This window comes from Triticum urartu, chromosome 6 (assembly GCF_003073215.2).
Source record: "Triticum urartu cultivar G1812 chromosome 6, Tu2.1, whole genome shotgun sequence".
In the NCBI taxonomy this organism is placed as follows: domain Eukaryota; kingdom Viridiplantae; phylum Streptophyta; class Magnoliopsida; order Poales; family Poaceae; genus Triticum; species Triticum urartu.
Window position 1 is genome coordinate 24,032,446 of NC_053027.1, and position 11,286 is coordinate 24,043,731.

General features: G+C 46.4%; 2 long non-coding RNA genes across 3 annotated transcripts; one reads left to right on the forward strand and one right to left on the reverse strand.

Moving 5' to 3' along the window:
* The first annotated feature begins 4,331 nt into the window (after positions 1-4,331).
* LOC125514829 lies at positions 4,332-5,661 on the forward strand. 2 transcript variants are annotated; one of them, XR_007286631.1, is made up of 4 exons: positions 4,332-4,569; positions 4,680-4,730; positions 5,058-5,210; positions 5,303-5,661. It is a non-coding gene; the product is annotated as an uncharacterized LOC125514829 (long non-coding RNA). The 2 variants fall into 2 exon arrangements; XR_007286632.1 differs by having other exon boundaries at positions 5,062-5,210.
* A 721-nt stretch (positions 5,662-6,382) lies between these two features.
* Positions 6,383-9,975, reverse strand: LOC125514084. The gene is made up of 5 exons (XR_007286258.1): positions 9,790-9,975; positions 9,465-9,660; positions 7,250-7,466; positions 6,958-7,142; positions 6,383-6,848 (listed from the first exon to the last, which is right to left on the reverse strand). It is a non-coding gene; the product is annotated as an uncharacterized LOC125514084 (long non-coding RNA).
* Between the last annotated feature and the right edge of the window lie 1,311 nt (positions 9,976-11,286).

Sequence of the window (11,286 nt, forward strand, 5' to 3'; positions counted from 1 at the left end):
AACGGCACCCAAATCAACTCCAAGCATCAACTCCCTCGGTTTCAAAATAGATGACCCAACTTTGTACAAACTTTAGTGCAAAGTTGGGTCATCTATTCTGGAACGGAGGGAGTACAAAGGATCCACACACATGACCAATGTGCAACAGATTGGCTTCGACCACGCGGCAACGACAGCATGTGTGGGGCGCCTCTAGGAGTTCGCGCGCCCGCCTGCACACACGCATACGCAGGAAGAAGATCAAGCGCAGCCTGCGGCATGCAAGAAAACAAGCAACGACTCATGCTCCAAGCTTCCCGAAGCCCTACGCAACGCATCTCCGCAGCCCCATGGATGCATGAGCCCGAGAAGCCTTCAGCTCCACGAGATCTGCAGCTATCCCAGATATGCATGCGGGCTACACGCAGACCACCAGCCGTTCAAGCCGACTACACCAAGCCAAGCGTCGCACGCAAGATCGAGGCCACCACCTCTGTGTTCGAGGGGCCACGCATCAGGATTTTTTTTGTTGAGGAAAGGCCATCATTGTTAGCTTTATTGAAACTTTAACAGAAATTAGATCGTCCACAAGACAGGAAACAAGGCAGGCCAGAGGCTCGTCTGTCTAGCTGCTAGAAAACTTATTACAAAACTATAGTTAGCTAGTTTTATAACGATATGCTCCCAGGCTCCATGACGAGCAGGCAGTGGCGATCAAGGGTGACCTTGTCAACCGTGGAGTTGCTGATGCTCTAGATCATGAAAGAGAGTATTCAGGCCACTGATGTGTAAACTTCCTTCTATTTATACATGACCTTTTGAGGAAGATCAACTCTAATGATAGTACAATGTACTTGTTCTTGCTGTTGCTGGCCATTGAAGGCCTGCAGGGTGTTTTGGGCTGCTGGTTTCCCCTTTTGGGTTTGCTCTGGGTGAAAGAGCTTGCTAAACCACCTCTGTAATGTCAAGTTCTAAAAAAAGCTTCTGTAATATGTATTATCAATTTTATGACAGGAAAGTGAAAGAGACGCCTCCTATCTAACACCGCCTAAGTTCCTTTCAGTAGGCGCCACCGGGTAGTGCCCCAACTAATAGTATGTTCATGACATTGCAAGGGTTGCCAGGCTCCACCGGGCACCGGTGCACACTGTGGGTCTTTACACTCAAACCAGAAATAACTTGGGCGCATGGCATCCGCAAGGCCCCCTCAAACTTGTGGAGATCAAGCGCACCCAATCATCTAGTGTGCCAGCACATAGACCGTATTCCAATTGACCTTGCATTGCTCATGCGACACTTTACCTGACCCAGACCTAAAGAAATGCTCGCCCAATCTTCTCGATAACCGCTATGGTGCTCTTCAGGTGGTTGATGACTGACTTTAAGTGGCTCCTCACACGTACCAAGCGTACATTGCTACTACGGCTACACTTAGCCACATCTGACTATGTTTCTTTAGTATGGGCCAATACTCAAAATTAGAATGAATGTTCAGCTACTCTTCTCGAGTTGAAGCATTGGAAATGTGTCCTAGGCAACCCATGAGAAATGCTTGCACTACTGCTGTTGCTACATACATAGTGATCCATCACTAGTCTCGTAGTTTGGCTTTGGACCTTCGTGTGCTCCATCGCGAAACAACTCATGTCTAGCTGTCACTGTTAGGTTGGATGCAGAAGATAGATTAGCTAACTGGGTATACGAATATATAATGGCCAATAGAGCTTCCTAGTGGTTCATGGTGAGATTTAGTAACAGAATCATATGATTGGGAGGCATTCGGAATACGAGTTCAACCAGAAACGGTGGAGCTTGCGTGATTTGGAACAAGTCGCGTTGGACTGGGGAATATATTAGTGGTGCTATTATTAAAGCTTCACTCACATACGCACGCCAATCTGGCGATCTTACTATGGATCTTTCCGTGGGACTTGATAAAAGTGACTTGTTGCTCAACTAATCTTTTAGTACTATGTTCTGAAATTTTTCTATTTCCAATTGTACCACTTCAGTATACACCATTGAGTAAAGTGATGTGGTGTGTTTCAGTACACCTCCGATCCCAGTTCGGACATAAGCTTTATTATGTTCGTTAGTGCCACACGAAACCCAGAGATTTTGGCGACAGATTGTAGTCGGTTGGCCTAAGTAAGCAAACCAGTTGAGCTAACAGTGACATATAGCGATGGTCAGGGAGTCTCCTATGTTCGCATGGAAAGAGAAGGAAACCGGTCATCAATGTGGCTGCACATGCACATCATCTACCTTGGTACTATCTACTTACTACTCCGTAGTCTTCTCTTCTGGCCCCGCTCACTCGCTTGCACGTGTGTCAAAATTTTCGGTGCCGTTTCTGGTTGACAAAACCTTCTATTTTTCATTTCCCGAAACAGAGGCAAAGACTTTGCCTGCCTCGGTCTCATTAGATCGGAAGGGGTTTAACCAAGGTTTTAAGGAGGTCCATTGATGCATCGAAACAAGATTACAAATTGCCAACTCTTGCGGCATGAAACAACTCAAAATGTTTGGCGCCCACAGTTATTCAGTTTTTAGCCTTGTGTTTGTGATCTCCGAGACCACGATTGTTGGAATGGCGGATTTATCACGGACGGTCCACTATTGAAATATATTGTTCGAATTTCCTCATCAGTTCGAGCTTTTGGATGAACTGGTTGGAGCACGAATTATACATGGTATTAGAGCCTTTAGTCCAACGAAATCGATCTTAGCTTTATTCACCCCTTCTGCAGCGTGCCGTCCCTGAAGATATCAATCTTCTCTCCTTGCAGGTACGGCACCCGATCAACCAAGGATTAGATCGATTCCATGGTTTAGATATTAGATCAAATTTCATAGGTTTTCCATTTCGAAATTCCCTGGTCCGTCAATTGATTATTTTAGCCACCAAATAAACCTGTAGAACCTCCAATTTTCAATGAAACTTGTGCAGAAACCGATGCCTCAAACGGCGTCCAAATCAACTCCAAGCATCTATGAAGGATCCACACACATGACCAATGTCCAACAGATCGGCTTCGACCGCGCGGCCGTCGACTTCAGTCTAATCTGCAACGACAGCATGTGTGCGGCACCTCTAGGAGTTCACGCGCCCACCCGCCTGCACGCATACACATGAAGAAGATCAAGCTCAGCCTGCGGCACGCAAGAACACAAGAAACGACTGATGTCCAAACTTCCCGAAGCCTAAGCCTATGCTACGCATCCCCGCAGCCCCATGAATGCACGAGCCCGAAAAGCCTTCAGCTCCACAAGATCTGCAGCTACCCCAGATATGCATGCGGGCTACACGCAGACCACCAGCAGTTCGAGCCGACTACACCAAGCCAAGCGTCGCACGCAAGATCGAGGCCACCACCTTTGCGTCCGAGGGGTGATGGACCAGGATATTTTTTTAGGAAAGGCCATCATTGTTAGCTTTATTGAAACTTAAACAGAAATTAGATCGTCCACAAGACTGGAAACAAGGCAGGCCGGAGGCTCATCTGTCTAGCTGCTAGAAAACTTATTACAAAACTATAGTTACCTAGCACATGCACCGCTTGATTTCATGAACGAATATAATGTTTAAAATTAACCTTCCCAAATAGCATAGCCCCATCCACACATTTCGCAAAAATTGCTTCAGCGTCCTAGCATCTTGATTGCCCCATGCAGTACTCCACCCCCACCGAAGAGTCTGATTACGCTTCAACCCTATAAAAGCCGGCCTGGTAAATTGGCAAATCTCAGTCCATCTCCCGTAGCCTTGGCTTCCGGTGCAACTACATCAGCCGTATGTGGATCATAGACCATAGAAAGTAAGAAGAAAGTAATATTCCTTTTCGCTTAGTATCTATAGATAGGATTTACTCCTGCGTTCCCCTTTCTTCTTCCCCGATCCACCTCTGAGCCGCATCTAAATTAAGATCAAGCTCCAAATTCGAATCCACCTCAAGATAGGGTCCTTTTTTTTCAACCGGGCATCTCCCCTTTCCATTAATTGCTCAACGGAAAGATAACAGAGTTCAGTTATGTCTTAGCAGAACGCTACAGCCATACCATGAGGCATCCACTACTAATGATCAAGCAAAAGGAGACTAGGGAAAACAGAGAGCGAGCTGGGGCAACTACCAGGAGACCTGCTTCAAGTGCTCGGATTCGAAGCCACCTATTACAGGGCAAAACCTGGTACCACCAATTCGAAGCCACCTATTCGTAAGATCGTCAGGCCACGGTTATATCGAGTGGGTTAGCAGTGTACCTTCGACCGTGATGTGCCTACTGCATAGCATAGGGTACTGTTCAGCTAGAGTCAGGACAAACAACTATCGGACACTCCAGGAGGCAGCCCGTGACTCTGGTCCATCTGCGTTCCCTCTTGCCTCTAGGAGCAGGCTAGGCGGCGGGGGAGGGGGATTCATCTAAGGCAGAGCATGGAGAGAACCCAAATCTGAGGGGGAGGCTGGAGTTTCTGGTACAAGAGGAAGCGCCGGGACGGGCTGGCCGCCGAGGGAATCCAGCGCCGGGCCGCAGCGGGCACCGCCGCCCCTGTCATCTCGCGCCGCGGGCCATTGTACGGATCTATCATAGGTAAATCTTTGATCTCAGCTATGCGCATAGGTTCTTTGGATGTTGGGATGTATTTTGGCATTGGGCACATATCAGGAGGGTGATTATTCATGGTTCTCTGTGTTCCGCAGGCCAGATTAGGTACGGGGTTGGGGCAGTATATATAAGCCGTCAACATGCAGGTAAGATGGCATGTAGACTTAATCTTGATTATTGGTATGTTCTTTTGGGAAGGGGCCCGGGGATGCAAATGTATTGCGCATTATGTCTGGCTGTCTTGTCTGACTCATGTTAAGGTGGCTTGGATAGAACAGATGTAGCTGATACGTTGCCATCGTACATGGATCAAGGGTTATAGCTAGCTGTTTTGGGTGTTTGGGATGCGCCAAGGTGTACGCTGGGAAATAGCAGTAGTATAGAATTCAATGATATATAGTCTATGTAACTGACAAATGACAGGTTCATATCGCTGATTTTTTTTGTTTGCATGTTCACCGTGTTCTATCTAGACAGCCCTTAATTTGGGGGAAATAAGCATGGCACATGATGTGTTCCCCAGAATAAAAAATTTCACGGTGGATAAAATTAGAACCATGATCAATGCCGACAAAAGGCCAATGGATTCAACAAAGAACGGAGATTTCATTTTTGGCATTTCAGCAGTAAGTCTCCACACAGAACATAATAGGATTCAGTTTACCGCTGCATCTTCAAAGAGAGGGCATACTAATCGGCCTTTGCCCTTGTTTTGCAGCCACGAGATGCTGCTAGTTCAGCATATTCTAGGGCAGATGACGACTATAATGCACAACAAGAAGGGGATGCTTGGGCATGTGCATGAAAGATTTGTGATTCTATGGGCCTGACACATCAGGTGACACTCCTGATGCAGTTTCGAGTGAACGTTAGGGTGTGACAAATTAAAGTCTCTTGTGGGCATAGTTTGCCTGAGACTGTTTCTGTTGGGGCCCAAGTGTTTGTATCATAAAGATCTAGATTGGCTATGTGGACCTATATATTAAGTCGTCAAACCATGGAATGATTTCGAAGGTCAAGTACAAACTACTGTCTGCGGACATGACCGAAATATAAGTTGCTTGGTATGGATGTCAAGTTACGAACAACCGGTTGCATAGTTTTTGTTCTTGTAAATATACGTTGAAGCTGGTTTGTGAACGAACTTCCGATGATATAGGCATCATGCTGAAACATGTACCTGGCACTTAGGAAATGTCGGCTGGACCCACACGCCGCTCACCGTGTGTTTGGGCAACACCCAAACTGAATAATGTGCATGGCACAATTGTAGCAGTCTCAGTTTGGACTATGGACCTGGCACATTTTGGGTGTGCCTTGCAATCATGTGCCTGTGGATTATTATAGTCACCTGTAGTGTACAAAGCACAAGTCATCCGGGTGACATGTACAAGGTACAAGAAGCGTGAGCACAGAGGGGTTTCAACTGCGTGCCTGCCGAGCACGTGATCTGCAAATACATGTGCCAGGCACATGATGTGTAATACGACAATCTGGAGGAAAGGGAGGTGGGTGGCGGTCGTGCGATCTACTCCCTCCGTTTCAAATTACTCGTCATGGTTTTAGTTCAAATTTGGTTTTAGTTTAAATTTGAACTAAAACCACGACGAGTAATTTGGAACAGAGGGAGTACAAGTGTTGAAACCAATCATGGGTTTCCTGATTGTGTAAGACAAATTTCCGGCGTTGTAGCTCAGTGCACAACTTCCATTCATGTTGTTGCGCAAGCAGTATCCAACAGAAAACAGATAATCATGGGATTTATAGTAAATCAATGCAGAGAGATCGCCATTAGAAAAAACATGCAAACCAAGATGATAATTAGTCGACGGGGATGCATAGGTGCAAACGTCACATAGTCACATACCACGCATAAGGGGCTACAAGTTACAGATTCATGGGTTTAACAAAAGAGCAAGCATTGCGCAGATGCACGATCACGCAATATAGCACAGAACGATTCATAGTCTGTGCCCCAACCATACACTAGACACCACATAGGTGTTTTAAGATATGATGCACACTCGGACAGTCATGGACGCAGTCCCAGTGTGTTCGTGGAACGTGACGACCACAAGATCATATTCCTTCATTTGGATGTGTATGACATACTTCCGAAAACCTCCTTCAATTACAAGCCTGCCATCTTTTGATTTCTTGAACGATGTCGTTACATGGGCTCATGCAGCATCATGCACAAGAATGATCCCTGAATCGTCCAAGACGCCCGCATTGCTCTCAATGAGATCATTCTTCGGGATCCTCTATCAAATGCAAACAACAACACGTTTGTGAACAGCCATCCATAAGCTGATCGTGAAATACGAAACAAACAAGCATAGATGTCATGATAATATGTTTATGTTCACTAACCATGTAGCCATCTTTAATGTCAACTCCATTCATCTTGTGCACAAAGATGCATCATACGTCTTCCAAAGCCCCGAATGCACATCTAATCATCTTTTTCATCTCTGAATATTCAAACTGACGTATACCCTTGATGTACACGCAATGGTCGACGAGCTCGCGCTTCATGAGGGATAGGCCATTGAAAGCTGGCCACAACATCAAACTTATAAGCCAACACACATTTTGCAGCGAAAGTAAAATGTTCAAAAAAGAGATTTAACACAGACTTCCAAATTCAATGTGGTAGCCTTACCAACGAAGTGGCGTCTGCCTCACGCCAGCCATCCCCATGAATCCTGGTCCTCATAACTCCATGATCAACCATCACTTCGTACTCCAGTAGTTCTCTTGTGCCATCTTAGAGCTTCAACCCAATAGAAGGTTGTCATCGGAACTGAAACATGGCAAGACGGTCCTTCAAGATCTCCACATACGGCAGGCGGGTTTTTACAATTAGGGAACTCCATGGCCTACATGTTAAGAAATAAAAAATAAGCAACTATACACCAAGTAGTTGTTAAATCCATGTCCAGAATCTTTGCCATGAAGAAAAACAAATCATTATACTACGCCAATGGGGTTTTCATAAATCAATATCTGGTCTAGCGCGTGTAATAGCGCTCAACATTTTTATGTGAGCGTGCATGTTCCAGATTATCGTGTATCGCAATAAGTATATGGTGAGAGAGAAAAACAACTCGGTTGCCCAGATTTTTCCAAGTTGCAGCATTTAATTCGTGGCATCATCCATAGACCATTGACAGCCAAATGCAGGGCATTCTGAAACTTATGTTTGGACGTAAACGCATATATCATTTGGAACATCCTCTTGTTATGCATAGGTGAATGTTTCTCGAAAACATCGTGATTTTTGTCTGGTGTAAATAAACCAAAATATGCTCAGGTTAAGCTGACGTGGGATTTCAACGACCATTTCGAGCCATGCCCTTTTTGTATCAAGCTTATTGAGTGGTGTAAATAAATCATACTATGCCCAGAATATCGTAATATAAAGGTGTGTTACACCGAAACACGTTCAATCATGCACCATGGATGATATGAGTATGGGATGCGTTGCCGATCTGCGACATTCAGCAGTAAAACGCCTAATACCAAGGGAAATGAGAGAGTAATGCTTAAGTTTATGAAACAATTTAGGCCAAATAAGCTTAAATTCAGTGATCTACACCATCACCCCTCACACCATTCTCACAAAGATGACACACCTTGGGTCAGGATTATATGGGAAACATATTATCAAGATGGGCTGCCATGTAACAAATTGGTGGGCTCATTCTGGTGGAAAGGCATTCTGCAGACATTGCCTGAATACAAGAAGCATTCTAGATGTATTCCAGGAAAGGGGGAGACTATTCTGCTGTGGCACGACAATTGGTCGGACCTACCACTTCATCTAAAGATGCCTGAGCTTTATTCTTTTGCCATCAACAAAGATATCACACTGAATCAGATGCATGAGCATCGGGCACTGGAGAACTGCTTCCACCGACCTCTCTCACAACAAGCGTTTACTCAATTCAACATCCTTCAAGATCAACTGCATGGTCTGACTCTCACTGATGACCCTGATAAGTGGACATACACTTGGTCCTCACCAAACTACTCTGCAATGAAGATGTACAAACATTTGTTTGCCAAGAATGGGGCTCACTTCATCTTCAGGCAGCTATGGAAATCGAATTGCAGACTAAGACACAAGATTTTCTTCTGGATGCTAATCTATGACAGAGTTAGTACAAGGAACATGCTACACAGAAAAAACATGTATTTGCCAGACTACAACTGTGCTCTTTGCTTGGACAGGACACAAGAAACTTTAATTCACCTGTTCTGGGACTGCCACTTTGCATTAAACTGCGGGAACTGTATCCTCCCAAACAGACAGAGGGGTATTTCGACCTACGATGAGATTGGAATGATGATTACGTTTCTTCCCCAGGATTTGGCTATGGAGATCATTATCATGGACTGCTGGGCCATCTGGATGGTCAGGAATGATAAGATTTTCATATCTTCGCTTCCTAGTTTGAACTCCTGGAAATTCTATGTTCAGGAAGGCATGCAACACATCAAACTCAGATCAAAGGAAGCCAAGGCCGCAAAGATAGACCAGTGGATTGAACAGACTCTGTAATTCTTTTTATTATGATACCTAGAACAGGCATTGGGTGATTTGTTGTGTGGTCTTGTACTTTGTACTTTGTTTATATTATATAAAATACCATAGAACAATTGTTCTACGGTCACAGGGTCAAAAAAACCATTCTCTCCATCCCCGGCATTGCCAATAAAACTGAAGTTGAGAAACCATCACACAGACATGGAATCTACGGATCTTGAATGGGAAGATAATGACCAGATTTGGTTTCGGGAAGCAATAATATGAATCTTATTTTCTCGGAGGAAACTATCGGTTACAGCGGAGGCAGGAAGGGGACGGCGCATACCTGGGACCAGGGCGTAACGAGATCCTCGCGTTCCAGCCGCCGGACCTATTTCTGAATCCGCCCGGCTCCCGTCATTGGATGAAGATGGAGAAGTTCTTTAGGGAAAAGGGATGAAGCGGACGCTCGCGTGCTTGGGGAATAGAAGCAGGCAGACGCTCGGCGCGCGGGGGTGTTCCAGATCCTTCCAGTCCAAGATCTGTGGTCCGGCACAGAATCAAGAAGAAAAGGGGATTCAGAATCTCATTTGGGGAAGCTGAAAAACGATTAAGACGCATCCCGAACGAGCGTTGCGAATAGCATAGCAGTATCCAGACTCGATACGTACCTACAGCCGTCCGCCGGAGAGGTTCCCGGGGCGGCAAGCGCCGGCGCCATTGAATCGCCTCCTTGCACCCAATCCATTTGAGCGAACGAGCAGGGCGCTGTATAGGGAGAGAATTTAGTCGTATTCACGGGTCCGCGTCGGTATGCAGGGGGCGGGTGGAAGACAAGGAAGTGCAGAGCAGCTGTTACCCTACGACGACAAGGAACGGTGACCGATGTCTTTTTTTTTAAAAGCAAACTAGGCTTCATTGCTTAACGGTGGCTGGGCATATCGCCCGATACAGTGGTTTATCTCACACATGGGCTGGTACATCAGCGTCCCACTGCATACAGTGGTTTATCTCACACATTCGGCCAAGGTTGGCAAGTTCATGAGCCATCGAATTGGCACTCCTTCTACAAACAGAAATTGTAAACTTGGAGAACCAAAGCTTTAGTTGGTATTTCATATCCTCAATCACAGCTGAGTACGCCGAGGAGTCCACCTTACCCAAGTCCAGAGCATCAGCTAGCAGTTGGGAATCCGTTTCAAATTCCACCCGTACCATCCCCAGATCAGTCGTAGTATTGATCGCTTGAGCCATGGCACAGGCTTCAACAGCAAAGGCATCGTATACATGCACATCGCAACCCGCCCGAGCGCACAGAAGATGGCCTCCCGCATCTCGCACGGCAACGCCCCACCCAGCATTGGACTGCCCAGGGACGAAGGATCCATCAACGTTAATCTTGTACTCACCATCCCCTGGGGGCCTCCATCTCTCCGGTGAAGGCTTGGGATCTATGGGGATATATATGTGCATGAATTCCAAAACACTGCTCTGAGCTCTTCTGGCCACGAGCTCAGCCGCTAGCGGCAGCTCTCCTGAACGAAGCTTGTTGCGATTAGACCACCATAACCACCAGGAAGTGAGAACAAGGAGCCGCTTATTAACATCCAGCCCCCACAAGAAGTCCAGCATTGCATGCACGGATGTGATCCGTTCCAACTCACCGCGTTCCCGCTCCATACCAAGCTCTCTCCAGACGCCCTTGACGGTTTTGCACTTGATGAAGAGATGTGCCCCGTCCTCGTCAACTCTGCCGCAGAACAAGCACTTCGTGTCAGCTACAGGGATGCCTCTCCGGGCCACATTCGTCCGCAGCGCAAGGGACTCATGCTTGACTCTCCAAGTGAACATTTGAATGGTTTTTGGGCAGGGTAACTTCCAAATCCGCTTCAACGAGTCCTCCTCCGTTCTGTTCAGAGAACCGGGGTTCGCATTACTTGCACCCACGTCCCCGGTCGCCCTGGTTTCCTCAAGCTGGCAGAAGAGCTTATAAGCTGATTTGACGGAGTGAGTACCCTTATTGTCATAATGCCAAGCAATGAAGTCTTGAGCCCCATCTCTCAGAGGGATCTGAAGGATGTGCTTGGCATCGTCTGCCCAGAAAGTGTCTCGCACCAACTGTTCATCCCATTGGCCTGTGGATGGATCAATAAGCTCACTAACCTTAG